The 19,462-nt window shown below is 40.9% G+C and overlaps 1 protein-coding gene across 12 annotated transcripts in view; it reads left to right on the top strand.

Moving 5' to 3' along the window:
• The window catches only part of LOC143153680 (protein muscleblind), a 648,624-nt gene that overhangs the window by 565,533 nt on the left and 63,629 nt on the right, over nt 1-19,462 (top strand). The window lies entirely within an intron of this gene.

The raw sequence follows: 19,462 nt of genomic DNA, 5'->3' as shown, positions 1-19,462 counted from the left end.
ATCGTGCCCCCGCTTATGTTCTCATACATGTATATATTTTGTATTTACATATGTATTTACATTTAAATAACATGATTTTCTGCATTTTTTCTCTCAGTAAAAAAATACATATGTATCTTTTTACTTTAATAAGCCTTTGTAACAAAGGTTCCATTCCAAATGTAATCTAGAAAGAAAGATCAGTCCTGACAGTAGTCGTGAATCCTATTGGGTCAGACATTTTAATCAGCCTTCCAGAGGCTTGCATTTAATCAAATATCACTCGATACTGTCCACATAATTTTTATCGACGATATCGCAATCTTTCTTCTTCCAATAGGTAGTATTTATACAATTGAACTTACGTGGAAAATTTGCAGAACGAATTAACCGAGTAGTACCGTGGACTTACTGCATATGTTGCACATAATAGGATGTTATCCAAAATATATACAAGTACGAACGAGTCACTTTAGAGTATCTTAATCTTATCGAGAGTTTAAATTTATACGAGTTTTTCAATCAAACATTGAAGATGGTTTTGTGGAATGGACGATGAGGGATATAACAACGACAACAAAAATGAGAAAAATGATGTAACTAAAAGAGTGAAATGTAAAAGCATTGAGTGTTCAATTCGAAGCTGATATAATCCATCCGCCACAGTGTATCGTACACATTTACGTTTGAAATTGACACTCGTGTGTCGATCTATTTCGAGGTATGTTTACGAACGATTTGAGACTTATTGAGTCACGCAACTGTCGTATCGATATCTATCAATGACATCAAGTTTGATATCTGTTTAATTACAATAATAATTGGCTGGATGAATTATTCGAATGCAACTGTCTTAATCGGTAACCTGTTCAATAGACTCTCTTTGATACTATTAAACTACTTTTTCCAGATAAACCGAGTAAAATCGGCATACTTTTCCGATTGGTCCGGCGTTACAAAAAAAATGCGTTAAATTTTTCAGAAATTCCTCGAGGTTCGACAAATTTAGTTTCATCCGAGTATAGAGGCTTTAAATTTAAGATTTTTTATCCTTCCTTTCCTTGATAATCCCCGGAAAATCCGGTAACGAAAAATCGCCCGTTCCTCGGAAGACCCAATGAGTCTCTGAAAGGTTAACGAGTACATAATCGAATTAGTCTTGTTACTAGTTACAGAAATAAAACTAACGAAAAAGACGAAGAGCGACAGCTCTAGGGTTTGTATGAAACTCGACTTCTGAAAAAAGACTGATATTTGAATTTTTATAAACGAGAAACGACATTTAGTCGATATAATGAAACAATATAATTTTAAAATCGATCAGTTTGTACAATACTTACGTAAGTGCAAAAGTATAATGAAATAAACTCGATACGAAATCAAGTAATACAAAACCTTGTTCTCGTTTCGGTGACTTATTTTGGATACGAAATTGTCTGAAGAAGAAATTTCTTTTACCAACTACCGAAGTTACTTTAATTGTTCTTAAAGCATGAAATAATGAATCCAAATTCTTTATTCTTTTATACATCGAAAGTTCGAGAAATTTATGAATCGATGTTTCCATTGTTTCTTTTGGAGCATCGGAACACCGCTAAGAAATAGAAGGAAAATTCTACTATCATACGCCTCCTACCCAAGACCATTTCGAATCAAAATATTGCACTAATTGTAAATTATAACAAAATATAATATTTCTAATTATTATACATTTCTTACGCGTCAAGTATACTATCTAAAACCGATTTGTTAATTTCGAATTTCACAAATTTACAAAAAAAAGAAAAGAAAACAGTCTTTATATACTGTTTCTAAAAACCGACAAATCTTTGGGTAGAATCGTAATACAAAAGGGTGATTTCAGTTACTCAACAAAAAAAAAAAACAACTCCGTCGACAGTCGAAGAGAATACACCGTACGTAAGACAAACGAACGTTTTGCGGTTCCGATAAATATCTCTGTGGGGGCGGGGAACAGGGAAGAAAGGACCAAGAAAGAAAGAACGAAGGGAAAAACGGAATTCCCTTTACACCAAGGGTAGCCACTGACTCAGCTGGGCTTTCACGTCCTCGACATAATGAAACGGGACCCCTGATGTCATTTGGCCTGGCTTTCTCTCGGCGTCGGGGAGGTTTTCTAAGACGACGAGGATCTGTACACGTGGAGGAACGCACATAGCGCGGCCGGCACTTTTCGAATTAACCAGCCGGTCTTGTCTTAGCTAAAACTCTGGGTCCGTGAGAAGCTTGAGAGGAGAGGAAGGTCGGGGGTGGGGGGCAGAAAGAACGAGGTGTGGGTAGAAGAGAGACTTGTCGGTGGTTGTAGCCACAATTCTAGGACCAGAGCGTGACAAACTCGCCCGGAAACGTATGAAACTCGGCCCGGCGGCCGCGCCCTCCCTCTCGCGACCACTTTATCCTTCCGTTTCGACGCTCTTTGCAAAACCGTATAGGCATCCAGCTGTTGCCTGTCCATCGTCTCCCGTCGCGAAATCCTGCAAAAAGTTCCCCCTGTCGTTTGTTTTTCTTTTTTTACCCTCCGGTGGAATTTGAAAGTTCCGCCTCCTCCGCGGCGTGGAAGCGTTTCCTTCGCGACGCACCGCGCGAGAAACTCTTCAATTCCAGAAAATGGCGGAGGAGTTCCGGGTAATGATATTTGATAATGTACGTAGCGTTAATGGAGAAATATTTATCATTTTATGGTTTAATTGCGCGAGTATATCGCGATCTCTCGATTTTTACTATCGTTAACGTACAGAGACTCGGTTTTACTACTGTTAACTCATAGGGACTCGATCTTATTATTATCGATGTAGAGAGACTCGGTCTCAGTATTGTTAACACAGAGAGATTCGATCTTATTACTGTTAACGCATGGAGACTCGATCTTACCGTTATCAATGTAGAGAGACTCGGTCTTGCTACTGTAGAGATACGGTTTTTATTTATCGTTAATGTAAAGAGACTCTTATACGATAGAATCGAAGGGTTCAGTGTAGTAGATACCTTTTTGCTTCAACGTTACGAGACGATCAAGAACCTTTTGTTTCGTTCTAGGGTCAATGTGGTAGGTACACAATTTACGTAGTTATCAAGCACAGTGGAAAGTACCATTCTGTATACTTTTTTAAGTGATTTCGCGTTACCATAACATGAATAAAGTATCTCCGTACACTTGACTTGTTTTCATTAGAAAATGAGGATACTTGGTCCTTGCACTGGACCTCTCAGCTGTAAGCTGAATCCGAGTTTAGTCGAGCGAAGCTAGAATTACATGGAACGGATATTTCCTGGTTGAGTAGTTGACCTTTCCGGAAAGGTATAAGTAATTACAAAATATCGGAGTTTCAAATGCTCTATATTGCAATAATAATACGTCTTTGATGCACCAAAATTACATACAATATCAACGGTATTGGATACAATACAATGTGTGTTACGTATGTAGTACGTACTATGGTACAAAGTCACGGTACAGTCGTACGTTGTTATCAACCTAACCTCGAAATCGAGGCAGTAATGCAATAACAATGCGATAAAATAAAATACGATACGGAAAAGAGAAAAAAGAAGATACTTACTATATATAAAAACACTTAACCTATTGTATACCACTATCCTCTCTATAAATCGATCAGAATTGTTATCGATATCGAAGTTCATTTGAATAAGTTACAAAGAATTATTTATTCCTCGTCGTTACCAGAGAGTATCCGCTAATTGTAAGCAATGTCCGCTCCGAAGGAACGTTTATTTTCAAAAGCAGGGAGTACTATAATCGACAATTACGATCGAATGTCAAGCCGACCACCTGCAAGGTACACTATTTTTAAACTCATTTCCATCGAATAAATGGCTACCGAACAGTGATTAATTTATCGTTCGATACCCGGTCAATTCTTTCATTCGTGACGTCTGAAATACAATTGCGGACACCAGACCTGAAGATTTCACAGAAATTCACCGATTCTCTTCCAAATTACTTCGTATCTGATTAAAATTCCAAATTTCCTTCGCAAAAATCGTGTACGTCCCGGTGTGCGTTCACACTCGAATGCTATAATTGATCACAATCGTGTTTTCGAGACACAGTTTCGTTAAAGTATTTCGCTGACCCGCGCGGTGTACTTACGAAGAGAATTTGACAGGCTCGTTAAGAATATCTGCGGCGACGTAAACACGAGATAGAAGGGAACCGTATTAGCCAATATGAGATGAGATTCGGAAATACGTGGGGTCGTGCAATGCGGGAGGATCGTAGAACAAAGTTTTCTCGTTTATCCTAAAATTTCTGCCGATCGTAAGTTAGCCCCCGCGTGGGCGCGTATGTATACGCGTGTACATGTAGATGCCGTAATGTCGATCAGGGAACAACGCCATGTTTTTCTACTCCCCTAAGTAATCCAGATAACAAAGTTCCTCTCAATCTGGCCCATCATCGCGCCAATATCCGCTGGCTGCGTCCCGCGCCGCCGTCTCGATATTTCCTTCGACAAGGAAGCTCCGCTGTTGATCGTATTACTTGCTCCCGAGAAAGGATATTGCGGAATAGAAAGCCTCTTCGGTAGCTCTCACTTATATACAATTAGTTCTCTATACGTGTACGCAATTAACGCTGCCCCGACATAGGTCAATGCATTTTCTTCCTCCTCGCCCCTCGAGCTCCCTTCCATCCCTCTTTCGCGCGATTACGTTACGTCGCAGCTCGTCTAACTTTTCTCCAAGCTCTCATTATTTTCGAGCCGCTTTATAAATACCGAGAAATCGATGAACGGAATCGATCACCATGGATCGGTACCGATAACTTCGGTTATTTTTCATTTTCTAATCAAATTCCCCGGAAGAATATATACGCATCTTTATCCCATTCGACCGTAAGTCTCGTAATTTATTAAATTCTCCCTAACGAAATTTTGTTAGAGTGTAGTATATTTGAAACATTTCTAAAAGTAAATTTCCGCTCATTTTACATAATACTTGTAACGATTATTTATTCGATATTTGGATATATCGATCGGTTAGATCATTCTTGATCGTGTCAATATCTAGTGTACCATCCATTACGTACCAAAAGATAATATAGAAATCTCGTCGGAATCGAAATATTCGACAAGTCGATACGATATTCTATAATATTCTAAAAGCAGTTCCTTGGTTTCGTAGAGTACGTGTTTACGATACAATTCGATACAAATCGATACAACTCGATACGAGACAGAGGACAATTTCAACGCCTCTCGTGTCACCGTATTGAGACGAATTCGAACGATGAATGCAGGTATAAGATTTCTCGAGCGAGAGAAAAAGGTAATATATCTGTTCTCTATTGGTAACCCATTCCCGCTTTGGTAACTGCACTATGGTAATTTAGAGAGACAAGATGAAATAGTATCGGCTCGTAACGATCGCATTTCACGTAGCTACGGGAGGACTAATGCCGCAGATTTCCTTCGGCGTTTGACCATTTTTCTTCGCTTCTGAAAAATTAAACCGAACCGTGTACTTTCCACCCCAAGTTTCCTGCCGGAACGACGCGGTGTTCCCCGCGTGCATTCTTCTCTCGATTCTTAAGCAACTCGTTTGTCTCGGCAACGGTAATTTCCAGTTGGAAGTTCAAAGGATCGAAGATTGGACCGCCCGTAATCATCGACTAGACGTTTCGCGAAATTGTAAAACTTTAATTTCCTTAATGTCGGGAACCAGTCTCTCTGAGAAATTAACTCCTCGAGATACGAGTGTGTCTTCCAGGCAGAGGCAACGTCGAGCGTTATGGTCCGAAACATGATAAACTTTCGACCAACATTCTGCGTTAGAAGTAAACAAATTTTATCGGGATTTAAAACAACACGTTACGATTCGAAATAACATTCCACGTTGAATTTAACACGTTTCTCGCTGATGAATCAATGACGCGTAATTTTCGCAATTAGAGAGCTAGACTGCAACATTTGTCAACTCGACGGAATTGTTCGAAGCAAGAATAAAAATCGATCGTATGTATAATTTTGATAATCGTTTTATTTCAATGTTTCGTGTATTTTTGTATCTTTCGAGAATATTGGCGCCTCGAGCCTCGAAAAGTTTCCTTGCCATTAAATTTGACGACGAGTGCGAAGGATTAAACATTCAGTGTCGCAATACGTCCTGTAATACCGTTAAGATTGTTATCATTGTCGAATTATTCTTATCGATTACTTTTACGAGCATCAAAAAACGCTCAAAGCGAAATCCATTCGAAGTACTTTCTATGCTGTACGAATTATAAAAGAGGCGGTACATTTACCGTTACAAGTATGTCGTATTGTGCAATACATTCTGTCGTTAACGATCGTGAAGAAAAATGAATCGAAGAAACATTGTGCGTTACAAATGTATAATTAATCTGTCGAATAGAGGACGAAGCGACGTTTCGACGATATCGAAATGAACAAAATCGTACTTTCGCTTCGAATCGTATCAAAATTTACCAGAACTTTATTCCACGAAGAAGGTCAAAATAAGTGTACGCGATTAATACAATATACTATTCGTTTATTTGAAATGATCCCCGTTGGATCGTTAATTCGTATCCTTGATCGCTTGGCGAAACGGAGGAACAGTTCGAAATAATTTCCCGTAGATAGTAGGCTCGACGATAACTGTTCGCGTATCTGATTATTCAATCGCGGTTAACTCTTTCTATAGAATACCAGAAATTTGAACGATCGAAGCATCGAAAATCACAACGAAGTGGTCGTTAAATTTTGCAACATTCGTCAACGGTGTTAACGAATCGAACTATCCACGAATTCTTTGTTCGTCGAAGTGGCGTATCCGAAATGGCGGCTGCCTACACCTTAAACGGATCTCGGTAAACTACAACCCCTGGTTGACCCGATTCGATTAGAATCGTCGACGCTTCTACCTCTCTCTCTCTCTCCGTACACAATCTGGCTGATTCTTACGCGAGTTAACACGGCTAATTCGGCGCCACGAGCAGAGACGGCTTGGATATCGCTGCGAAACAAGCGTGTTTAAACGTAGCCACGAGGCTAATGTCGTAGGTACTTCCCCTCGACGAAATTAAGGGACATCGTGTGCCGCTTGGCGCCATACGACACCGTTCCATAGGAAAATCGATATGCAAATCTACGCGCAAATCCTAGTAATCTTGCTCACCCGGCCTGCAGCCCATGCAACGGCTGTGTGCTTTCCTACGTCTCCCATTTCCCGTACCCCCTCGGTGTGTCTCTCCTCTTTCTCTGTCCCGTACAGCTCGTGTGTTCCTCCTGTGGCTCTACCACCACCACCACCACCACCACCATCACCACAAATCCCCCACCCGGTTCACGATTCTCTCTATCATCCTGTCTCCAACGCTTTTGCTCTTTCCACGAACGCGCGATCTTCCGCTTTCGACGGTGGTGGCGCGTCTTCTCCCTCGCGGACGAGGGACGTGAAACGCAAAAGAGCGAGAGGGGTGCGGAGGGGGTGAGGGACGGGTGAGAGGTTATAAAGCGGGGTTAGCCCGGGTCTGAAGGATCGTGTTCGTCGGCCACCTTCGACGACAGGGCTTTATCGAGGTGAAAAAGGTTGCTCGACATCGACCTCCTGCCGCCATGAAGTGAGCAGCCTCTCTCTCTCTCTCTCTCTCTCTCTCTATATATATATATATATATATATCCTTCTTCTTACCTCCCTCCCACCCCACCGCCATCCTACCACCTTCTTCGTTTCCTTCTACAGTTTTCGTTGCGTCTCGTGGCTCTTTGATACGGCCCAGCTCTCGCGAATCCTTTCGGGGTGGTTTTTTTTTAGCGTTGAAAGTGGAACGGACGGACCGGAGTGGGTTATTATATTCGCTCTCTTCGGTCCCTAACGTTACCGATCATTTGCAACAGAATCCACCCCTTCGTCTTGTAAAAATTCTCCGCTGGGGAAACGGTCGGATAAATACGAGATTTTAACCTCCGATCCAACGAATGCGTTGGCTAAAAATATTCGATCACATTTTGCACGTTTATTCAGGAGTGATTCGGAAATATACATGCATACTTCAGGGGGTGACTCTACCCACCAAAGTGTCGTCCTATGAACGTATTTTCTGCGTACCTTAGTGTTCGATTTACGGATAATCGAAGAAAATGTTCAGTATGTACCTCTTTGTTCTTCGACATTTTTATTTCAACAATGTACTATACGGAGCTGAGACTTTGGACTCTGGAAAGTATAAGTTTTTATTATTTTACCGAAACGTGCAATCGCTAAGATTGTACACATAAAAATATTTCCAAAATGAGAAAGTAAAGTAACGAAGCTCTTGTCATCAGCGTTGCAAGAGAATTGAAACGAAATTAAGCTAGAAAAGGTCAATTCTAGAGCAGACTAACCAGTAGACCAACGTTTTAATATAATTGTTCGCGCGAAAACCGTGTAAAATCAAATCCGCGAAAGTCAATTGTATATTTCCGTATCACATTGTACCTCGAGTATTTACTCCTATATTTACGATGTAATTCACCGAGTTACGATCGACTGTAAAGTTGGTCATCGAAATACGTGGAATTGATTCAAGTTTTATCGATAATTCGTTCAATGGTAATTTAACGCGCGAAGTTTGCGCCGGTATTTCAACAGGATCTCGAGAAGCACAGGTACACGATTTCGGTGAATGTAACCTAGTTATTTTCGTCCCAAGGCTTTATTTCGGGTACCTTTTCGTGTTCGAGAAAACGGCGGTTACACAACGATGCAATTTTTCCAACTCTCGGGGAACACAAGAAACGACCATAAAGCGGGTTCAAAGAGACTTACTGCTGGACATCTTAAAATGATTCATGTACGGAAAATATCGCGTTGACTACCGGTAATAACACTGACACGACGCGCGTTTCGTACGTTGCAAGTGGGACACTGTAACTGCACTTATAACCTATCGTTGCAATCGTCGGACACACCTGCGACATTCTCCTTCTCGCGAGGTTAGAAGTCGTCGTTTTCTTGACGTCGGTTTCCGTCGTGGTATGAAATTTTATCAATGCATCGTAACGTTTCGTTACGTACTAGCAAACTGCTCCAGTTAACGTACGTAAAGGAACAGTAACACTCGGTGTTACGTTCTGCAACCGTGTTTCGTACTTCGTGTAACAATTTTACCTAGACCGTGTATCGATACACGTGGACATCCATTTCGGAAGTGAACTTGGAGCTGAAGTAGAATGAAAGAAAGTTTGCATAAACGTACATTCGATTTGATTTCGCGCTCGAGTCGCAACCATTTTTATGATCCAGTGAACGAAGTTTTCGTTAAACTTTTTTTATCTTTGTACAGCTGCGTACATTTTCTCTTGAAAATAGTTTTCTGTTTTTGTTCTTACGTTTTGGACGTGCACGACCGAAACTATGACCATGTATCAACATACACACTGTACATCGTACATCTGAACGTAATCCCAAAAAGTGATTAAATTAATCGAGTATTTAGAAATCTCGAAACTACGCTTTAAAATTTATTTAAATTTACCGTTTCAAATTCACTTTCAATACATTTTCGTTGAAATGCATATTTCGACTAAAATGCGTATTTTCGTTAAAGAAATCCTTTGGTTTGAATTAAAAAAAAAAAAAAAACTTCGAAAACTGTCTTTCTACTATATTTCTGTTGCAATTGTTTCAGAATAACTCGGAAAATGAATTTCAAAAATTTTAAAAGTGAACCAGAAGACATTTGACGTTTTATACCGGACTTATTTATCTTAATAATAACGAATACATCGTACGAGACGTATATGTCCCGTTAGTGGCAAAAGGGTTAAGTCCTACTGTGCAGAACTGATCGCAATTTATACAGTTCGTGTACTTTTCGAAAAGGGTTCCAACGTTCTGTCAACGTTACAACGAACTTCGTTTAGAGCTTCGAGAACGTAATGACTGTGAAATTCGGTACCGTTATTAACGACTTCGATTCAGATAAATACAAGTCCACTGCATCGAACGTAACTAGATTTATCTTTTTAATTGGCTCGGAGTTGCTTCAAATCCACTCGACCCTTTTCCATTTACCCGTCAAGTAATCGTCAGCGGTGCGCCTAGTTTTAAGTATTAAATCGAAAAGTAAATTCCACTTGAAACAAATAACAAATATTTATACTTTCTTCGTTACGATATCGGAGACAATAAAATCGATTAGTGTTTCACCGGCTAAGCACGAAACGATGATTCATCCTACCCTCTGAATACTGTACAAACTTGATCGATCGATTGACCCCTGATAAGATCCAAGTTTGCGAGAGAATCGCACATTGCGAGAACAATTATTTTCGCAAAATGGAAAATAAAAATTTACCGAAAGACATTCCGAACTAAATATACTTCCGTACAGACTCGATCGATTAATGGATCCCTGATAAAATCCAAGTTTGTGAAAGAATCACACATTGCGAGAACAATTATTTTCGCAAAATGGAAAATAAAAATTTACCGAAGGACATTCTGAACTAAATATACTTCTGTACAGACTCGATCGATTAATGGATCCCTGATAAAATCCCAGTTTGCGAGAGAATCGCACATTGTAAGAACAATTATTTTCTCAAAAGTGGAAAATAAACATCGGACGAAGAACAATCTGCACTCAACTCGGTTGTACGAGTTACGGAGTACAGGAAAGGTGGGCTTTCAACACGTGTCCATCCACGATAGAATTCCTTTCTCGTAACGTTCGTTGCAGTACAATTTGTTCGGGCATCGTGATTGTTCACACATTTCCTAGATAGGCATCCGAAAGGAGAAAAGAAAAAGTAGCAGTTCTTTTCTCTCGCGAAAGGTCAGAACAGCAGGAAGGGAGACAATCAATCTTGATCCCAATTATCGCGTCGTTCAGCAACTGTAATTGAGTCGGTCGCCGGGCCCACCTCCCCCAACCCCCTTCGTTGTTCCCGGTAATGCCGGAAAGTCGAAACAATGAAGGTGGGAGTTCCTTGGCTGCGTTCGTGAGAGTGGAAACATTTTTTGCCCTTGGCACACCTGCTCACCTCGGACCAATGATTTATCAACGAACGAACGACCACCGGTTAAAGGTTATTTGTCGGCACCCCTCGATTTAGGCTGTTTGTTTTCTTTTCTATTCTCTCAATTTTACCCACCCTCGCTATCGCGCCACCCTTTCTCTTCGCAGTTTGGCCATACAACCGACCAGGTTTCTGCTAACCGTAACTATCCAACGATTTTTATCGTATTGAAATATCGGGAGTGTTGTTAAACATTGGACAAACATTCTGAATACAGTGGAATACAATTGTATTACATTTATACAAATAGACGGTGGAAAAGGAAAGCGTGACGATTAGGTTACGCTGGTGTTTCTTCGTCCGTACGAACCGATGTAAACAATAGTATAAGAAATATTGACCAATAGTAACTATTAACAAGATCGAATAGTCGGACTTTAGGGATCTGCGAAGCGAGATTTGAACAATGAGGGTACGAAAAGAGGAATGCTCTCGATCCTAAGAGATAATGTAATTGTAATTTTGTAATTATAGTTTCTATACTTGCTAACGTTTGCAGATTCTTTTATTAGTTTTTCCGTTCGAATAATCTACAATTATAACAGGTTAGTTCTAATTTCTTGCTACATTTACATATTTCGACTATTGCGCCTGTAGAATATTTACTGTTGTTCAGCGCTGAAACAAAATAAAATAAAATGGCTACGTTTCAGTGCTGCGTTATTTCGAATTATTAATAACCGCGATATTTTCTCGAAATACCAGCAGACGAGCCGCAACGATTGTTAAACGCGCGGAATAATAGGAATGTCCTTGGGAAAGGACGAATATCGTGGCCGAAATAACGCCACGTAGATTGTAATCTTCGATTCTCGCGTAGAAATTACTTTCCGCTGCAGGGGTGGAGGCCGAACTTAATAATAAACAGAGGAACGCATTATCGTCGAGATGCAAATAACCGTAGTTCCGTGGAATTTAAGGCAGCGTATATTTTAGGCGACGCTAACTGGCGAGCGTAGTATTAAAGTTGATTTAAAGGGACTACTGATAAGAAGCAGCATTCTCCGGGGAGCCATGCGAAATGTTCCCCCTCTAATTTTAATGAAACTTTAATGATATTTAGAGGACCTACGAAGGGAGGAGGGTGGTGTTATAAATCTCGTTTCTAACAACACGATATCTCGTACATCCTTTTCAGGTAATCATCCGCTCCTTCGGCCGACAACCGAGCGAGTTTCGCTTCCGAGCGATCTTAATTAAATCGTTCACGCTCGCGGTACTCGTTTTTCCCCGGTTTTAAGACACACTTGTAACGGAAATCCGCGCGAATGGTTTTAAAATAATGGCCCGGATGCTGATTAGTACGAGCCACTTGGTTCGAGGTCTGGTCGTAATAAGCACACCTATTCGAACATTTTTCGATCGTTCGCTTAACCTCGATTTATTCGTTCGATTCTACTCGAGAAGAAGGAATTGTATATATATAACATATATACACGTACCTACTTAGAATTTTTATATCATATTAGTTTATAACTGACTCGAGAAATTAACAAATTTTATCATCTCTTTTACGTACGACTAGCTACACTTTATATGTTAATTTGGTTTTTGTTTCGTACACGTTCCTCGTCTCGTATATTCGATTTCAAACTTACTTGTATTGGTATTCTTAATCTTTTGTTTACCGGTAACGCGACACAAGTGTCTTGGGTCACATTCTCCTATGCGGCGCAGAACAGAATTAAATCGCCTACTCGGTGCTCGGTGCATTTTTAAAGGCAACGCTTTATAAGCGGCTCAAGTGTGTTTTCTACCACGCGTTGCGCGTGTACGTATTTGTTTAAAAATAAGCTATATCATTCGAAGGCTTTTTTATTCGAACAATCGTTTCGTCTGTACTAGGAGTACATTTGTCGATACGAAAAATAAACGACGACCAATCGTCAGCCTCGAACGATCTCCCTATCCACACGATCGAATTTACGGCGTACATTTTGTTATTTTACGTGTATCTTTTACATTGTATCTCGACCTAATTTTTCTCGCTATTATCGTATTCTCAATTTCTTTCCCAATTCGATAATATTTTCTCTGCCCCGTCGTTTATCTCCGATATATACAATTGTAATCTTGATTCTGTATTCGTAGCCCTATAATTTACGATTATTCCGAATAACGATTCAAACGTACCCGTGAAAGAATAATTCATTCAACATCGACGATTATTTCATTCGTAATGAACAAAGCAAGCGAGCGCAAAGCCCGACGAGCTCGAGCGCGTTTCGATCCAAAGCGTGCAAGCTAGTTCCGAGCCGCACCATCCCCATCTTCTCGGCAACTTTTCCATCCCAACGTTTACAAAATTCGACCAATTAAAATTCTAATATAACGCTCGAACTGTTCCGGGTTGTAGTTTATCCTGGTCCCGCGTGTCCTACTTCGCCGTTTATGAAAAAACTCCCACCGCAATTGCGTCGCACACTTGGCGGTATTCGCGCGTGCTTGACGCTTGGCACCGTTGAACCCGTTATTTGCTTTCTGTTCGGCTATATTGCACCGCGATTATCCGGAACACGGATATATTCTATAAACGCGACTAATGTAGCAGCCTCCGTGCAAACGAATCCCTTTAACGTGGTCGCGCGGTAACGTCTACGCGCGGGAGCAACACGCTGCTGCGCTCTCGCACGCACGCGCGCAAATTTTAACCGGAAATCTCGTCTCCGGAGCAATTAGCCAAGCTTTCGCATCTCGTGCAGCGTCGACGAGGAACGAGAGCCTACCCGCTGGTGGTGTAACGAGCGTGGCGAGGACAGTGACGTAAATAGAGAGAGCGCGGAACCAAGAGAGAGAGAAATGGTGGGCAGGAAAGGTGGAGCGGTCTGCAATTGTGCTCTCAGTGGGTCGAAAGTTTCTCGCTGGCGGGTACACATTATTCCTCGAAACTCTCGAATGTGCTTAATTAGGCGATATTTGAGGAGGCATCCCTTCACCGCGTGCACCCACCACTCTCCCTTGTTTTCTCTCTCTCTCTCTTCGACCGAGGTCGGCTTTACGTTCGCAAGCTGCTATTACGGAAAGCCACTGGATTTCCGTAAGAAAGCACGGATGCCCACCGGCTGCCGCTATCAACCTTCTCCCTCTACGTCGTAGACGTCTTACCTGAACTAATATTGTTAGGGTCTAATTAGTACCATCCTGACACCGCCTGACCTTCTTCTATCCTCTTCCTCGGTTCTATCCTTGCTGTCTCCGTATCTCCCTGTTCTAACCTGCCCTTCGGTTCTATCTCCTTCTCTCTCTTTCCCTTTCTACCTTCCTCTACCTATTTTCCTCTCCCTATCTTCCTCTCTCTATCTTCCTCTCTTTAAATTTCTCTATCTTCCTCTCTCTAGATTTCTTTATCTTCCTCTTTCTAAATCTCTCTCTCTTTAGCCTTTTCTCTCCATCTTCCTCTTTCTAGATCTCTTTCTTTCGCTTTCTCTCTCCAGATCTCTCCGTTTAACCTTTTCTCTCTACCTTTCTCTCTTTTTAGCTTTCTCTCTCCACCTTCCTCTCTCTAGATTTCTCTCTTTAACCTTTTCTCTCAACCTTCCTCTCTCTAGATCTCTCTCTTTAGTTTTCTCTGCCTTCGTCTCTCGATATTTCCCTTCCTCTCTCTAGGCGTATTGTTCTCCGGTCCTTACCTTCCTTCCTTCCTTCCTCCACTTCTCATCGTTTATACACCGCACCGGGCCATTTCTTGCCCTCGCCCTTTCCGTGCAACTTACGTAGGCCAGCTTACACCCTCCTCCCGCTCGGGTCCTCGAATCTTCGTACGCCTTGTTTCAACAACGACGAGAGTCGCATAAGTGCCAGGCGGTGTCTAAGGAGAGTGGCGTCATCGGACGGTGGCTGCGCCATTTCGAGCCACGTGGGCGCGCTTAGATTATGGATAAATTCGGTGGAACGTTTACCCCAGCTAAGCGTACTGCGATATTGTAACGTCGAGGTAGCACGCGTATCGTATCTCTGTCGCCTCGTTTTTGGCCTCGGACCGATATTACCCTCGCTCGCAGACTGGTCCAAACGAGACTGGTACACGTATGCGGAGTGAAAGAAAGATCGGTCCGAGATGAAGGGGAATGTGGCGCCGAGCGTAAGTAGAATGTGGACAGCTCGAGGAGTTTTTGCGTAGCGACAGTCCTTACCAGGGCTAATTAAAACGTCCGATCCAATACAACTCGGAACTCCATCCAAGTCGGAATCTTTCTTTCTCCGTGCAGTAGATTCGTGCTTCGTGTTAGCTGCGTTCGTAGCTGCGTTCGTGTTCGAAACTCAAAGGCGTTACTTTCGACTTTGTACCCGTGAAATTTAGCAAATGTTTGCGAATACTTTTTTTAAGAATTCTTTCGTAAAGTTGATACACGATTTTAACTTTTCAGCACAAGTTGCGCTACAGTAATTCCCGCGTTTCAGCGACAAAATCGAAATCGCTAGAGTTTGCTCCAAAGCGGGGTAGTTAGCGATTTACCGTTCGAACGAAGAAGAATAAATTATTATCGGAATTAAGTAGAAATAATGATGATATCGAAACGATGTAACGACGATTATCGAAGAATAAAAATTAATCGTGTTATTAAGAACGAACGACCAAACTTCGGGGATATTCTACTCTACTGTTGTAAAATGTTTCTCTTCCGAATTGCATTCTAAAGAAATTAACGAAGTTTAAGATACTTTCGAGTTATTTAACACTATCTTTTTTAACGTTACTCGGTATTTGACTACCACCAAATAACGTTGAAAAAATTTATGGTAGTTATATTCCATTCCTTGCTTCGCTTCTACGTCTCTAACGAAACATTCGACGAGACTCCAGCAAACGCTGCACGTGCACCGTCGAGAATTCGAGACTGTAAATTAATTTTTTAAACATTCGCAACGTTAACGTGCTTCGTTTCATCGTAATGATCGTTAATTCAGTGTCGAGAAAGAAAAAAAAAAAAACAGAGAAGTTCGTGATCTCGAATAAATTGACGTGACGTTCAATGTGTTGCCGGAAACATCGATTCAAAGCGAGTTTTCTTTGTTGCACGCTGCATGGCTTACGATTTACGGTACAGCGGAAAAAATTTCCACCGGATGCACATTTAATGTGCGTACATTCGTTCGCCAGCGAAACACATTCCTGTGAGACTTGTTTCGCGATGCAACGAACAGGGATCGCGTTCTATCGACCTACTTATCTACCTCTGGCTTCCAAGTACTCGTGTCACGGTTGTTGAGGTGTAACGCGGCTTAAAAGTGGCTTATTTATACTGCTCGCGTTGAGTGCAACGCAAAGATGAGTTTTACCGGTAATCAATGTTCGCTAGTTTTGTTTCTCTTAGCGTTGTGTGCTGGAACTGCACGAGTTCAAAACTAACCGTGTCGTTTCGAATTTGCGAGGATTGATGCTGGAAACTTGTTGAAGAGTCTGACGCCCGAGTATGTAAAACTGGAAAAAAGCTTTTTCACAAATACCGAGCCTTTAACGCTAGGCTACAGTTTTAATAACGCGACGTCGCTAAAACCCTGTGCGGTGGCTTACGTAATTTTCAAACTTTCATTGGATTTGATCTTCCAATAGGAGATGACAGCGCTCACAGTGACTCGGAGGAACGTGTGTGTAACTATTTCGAACTAATCGTTCTAAGGACTCGAGAGTCCTTATCTAATGTTTCTAAATATGACTCCGAAGTTGCATTTCCATCCTTTGAACTCGGAAGATACGAATCGGACCACTTGGGTAAAATAATTTTTGCTTTCGAGTGACAATTTTTAGACTCGATCGAAGTAACTGGATCATGACGCGCTGATGAAAATTGCACGTTTTATATTTTTCGTTACTCGATGCAAATGAATCCAAACACCACGTTATATGGATTATTTTCACTCTGGACAAATGTCCGATTAACGAAAGTTTCTAATAACGGAGTACTTACTTTTTCACATCGACCATTATATATTTAAGATAAAATAATAGAAATGAAAATATAATAGAAACGAACGATTTCCTCGAAAGTTTACAAATCTCTCGTGTGTTCGGCTGCTAGGTCCGACAAGTCTTTCGACATACTTAACTCCACGGAATTATATTTTACGAACGTTTGAAAGATCCACAATAAAGACACTGTTAATGCCAATAATCCTAGTAACTTTTCCAATTTACCATTCACTTCTTTCGCCGTGTTTCAATTTCACGATTGTTAATTTAAGCTCACGGTTTGTCGATGATCCCAAGAGCCAAGTCAACAGAAGTCATTCTCGCTGAAACACATATTCTACTTAACCTTTAAGCGATACCTTCCTTACGCGGTACGCTAACTCCCGCTTTCAAGTGTCAAGATCGAGTTCGCTTGAAAGCGGGATAGATAGCTGTTTATACGCAGCGTTCACACGAATCTTATAATTTCCATGATTCTACCAATTCTATCGATTCTATTTTATGAAAATTTGATAGTTTAGATTTGAACAAAAATATTTTCGACGAGGTGCCGATAAAAAAAGGGGTTGCACGATCTTGGAAATTCTGAGAAACATCGAACCGTCCATATTTCGCGGAGAAATGTGTATCTTTTCCAACGTCGAGGGATTAGCCTTGAAAATATTACTCCGCGCAGGAACACGACTCTGCCCTGTTCGCGACATCTTTTTCTCGTTCGCTTTCGGACGACGACAAAATGTTCCCGTTGTTTTTCCCAGTGCTCGTTATTCAAGATTGCGTAGACGGCAGCCACGCGGACGTAACGACGCGCAGAACCTTTAAATCGCGTTAAAGCTCGCTGCAACGCCAGAGTTACGAGAAGGCGGGAGGGAGACCTTCTGATATTAGCTGTATTATAAACCACTTGTACGTGAGTGAGTTTCACTTGTGGGTAAATTGCAGATAGGTTGCGCGTACACCTAAGACTTTGCCCGGTTATATTCCTGGGCGTGTAACGGTGCTGTTATGCACACGTAGACCGTACACGGGAATATTGTTAACGTGAAAGGTCCTGTAATTAAAGTTGCGTTTAATCGTACTTCTGTGCTACTTATGCAAGCTCGATGTCCTAATAAGCTCAAGGAGGAATTGCCTGCCTCGCGGGTTTCTCGCACACTTCACTTAATACTGATTTACGAGCTATAAACGAAATTAAGAAACACCAAGGTCCTTGCAACTTTTTCACGCACGCACGGTACTGTGTTAAGAGTACAAAGGGGTCTCTTCGCTGACAATAGAAATAGACCTATTTTTATTTTGCATTAAATTTGTTTCTCTTGTCCTCCCTTATCTTTCTAGTTTTCAAGCTTTAATGTTTTTCAATCGATATTGAATTGAATATTCACCAAGGAACTAGAATTTTTTATCGTATTATTTGTACATGTATTTTGTATACAAATTTTATTCTTGTATTATCTAAAATTTATATTCTAGCCTTTAATTGTTCATGGTTTATATAGAACTTGTTTACAAACAATATCAATATTTAATCAAAACGTTGAAAGAAATATACGCGTAAAATTATCCTGGAAAGCCTAACGAGCAATTTATGTTTGAAAGTAAAGAAATTCAAAAATTGGATAAAAAATAATTTAGTCGAATTGCGATCGTTAATTGAGTACAACGATACACGTGACTTCAAAGCTACCAAAATCACTGGTACGTTGGACGAGAAAAGAAGGGAAAAGGATCTCTGTCGTTAGAAATTTTTGATCGTGTATACTTACAACTTAGAGAAAGTTTCTGATCTCTACCCTAGAGTCCAATATTTCAAGGAGCATGTGCGATCGTTTGAACTTTGCAAAACTGTCGGAAATACCATAAAAGGTAAAATGGTCCAAGGTGAGCGTTTTGAGCGTCGTAGTGCCTAGATCCGCGAATTAGAGCAGCCCTTCAACGATAAATTAACGGCGACGAAGAATATTAAAATAGTTGAAAAAAAAGTAGGAACGAGGAGGTTTCCAATCGTTTTCGTTATATTTCTACACTACTTTTTATCAATCTACCCATTTTATTCATAATCGTGATATTGAAAAATTTTTCTAACGAAAATTGTACTATTCTTAGCGACCGATAAATTGGTAGAAAAAAAATATTCCAGAAGACTATTTCTGCGCTTAATTTAGTCTTTCCTACTTATAAACATTAGGTCTAATTTTATTTTCTACATAAGGGATGGTTTCCCCTGCAAGATTGGAAAGTAACAGCAAAAATTTCGTCAAATATTATTATTTATATATTTATATATTCGGACGATAAAACGATAGATCGATCGTTGCTCGTCGAGTTGACTCCGATTGAGCGTGTTTACATATTGGACCAAATATTGGTTCGTTTGTACAAACTACCAACAGTTTCTACGTATTGCGTGGGTGGAGCGAAATTGGAGAATTTGTATTTCTCTTGTGGAATGGGTGACTGTTTAGGTCACTTCTTTCGGACGCCCTTGCAGACACGCCCCGAAGGAGGAGGCAACAGGGTGTCG

This window comes from Ptiloglossa arizonensis, chromosome 13 (genome assembly GCF_051014685.1).
Source record: "Ptiloglossa arizonensis isolate GNS036 chromosome 13, iyPtiAriz1_principal, whole genome shotgun sequence".
Taxonomy (NCBI): domain Eukaryota; kingdom Metazoa; phylum Arthropoda; class Insecta; order Hymenoptera; family Colletidae; genus Ptiloglossa; species Ptiloglossa arizonensis.
The sequence above is the reverse complement of the archived record's forward strand: the minus strand, read 5'-3'. Positions and strand labels throughout refer to the sequence as shown.